A 742-nucleotide genomic window follows, 5' to 3' on the forward strand; every position below is an offset into this window, starting at 1 on the left:
ATCTGTCATTGGTAGTATTATACAGAGATATCTGTCATTGGTAGAATTATACAGAGATATCTGTCATTGGTAGTATTATACAGAGATATCTGTCATAGATAGAATTATACAGAGATATCTGTCATTGGTAGTATTATACAGAGAGTTCTGTCATTGGTAGAATTATACAATGATATCTGTCATTGGTAGTATTATACAGAGAGATCTGTCATTGGTAGTATTATACAGAGAGATCTGTCATTGGTAGTATTATACAGAGATATCTGTCATTGGTAGAATTATACAGAGAGTTATGTCATTGGTCGAATTATACAGAGAGATCTGTCATTGGTAGTATTATACAGAGAGATCTGTCATAGATAGAATTATACAGAGATATCTGTCATTGGTAGAATTATACAGAGATATTTGTCATAGATAGAATTATAGAGATCTGTCATTGGTAGTATTATACAGAGAGATCTGTCATAGATAGAATTATACAGAGAGTTATGTCATTGGTCGAATTATACAGAGATATTTGTCATTGGTAGTATTATACAGAGATATCTGTCATTGGTAGAATTCTACAAAGATATCTGTCATTGTTAGTATTATACAGAGAGATCTGTCATTGGCCGAATTATACAGAGATATATGTCATTGGTAGTATTATACAGACAGATCTGTCATTGGTAGTATTATTCAGAGATATCTGTCATTGGTAGGATTATACAGAGAGTTATGTCATTGGTCGAATTAT

Source organism: Mizuhopecten yessoensis, unplaced genomic scaffold (genome assembly GCF_002113885.1).
Source record: "Mizuhopecten yessoensis strain PY_sf001 unplaced genomic scaffold, ASM211388v2 scaffold5255, whole genome shotgun sequence".
NCBI lineage: Eukaryota > Metazoa > Mollusca > Bivalvia > Pectinida > Pectinidae > Mizuhopecten > Mizuhopecten yessoensis.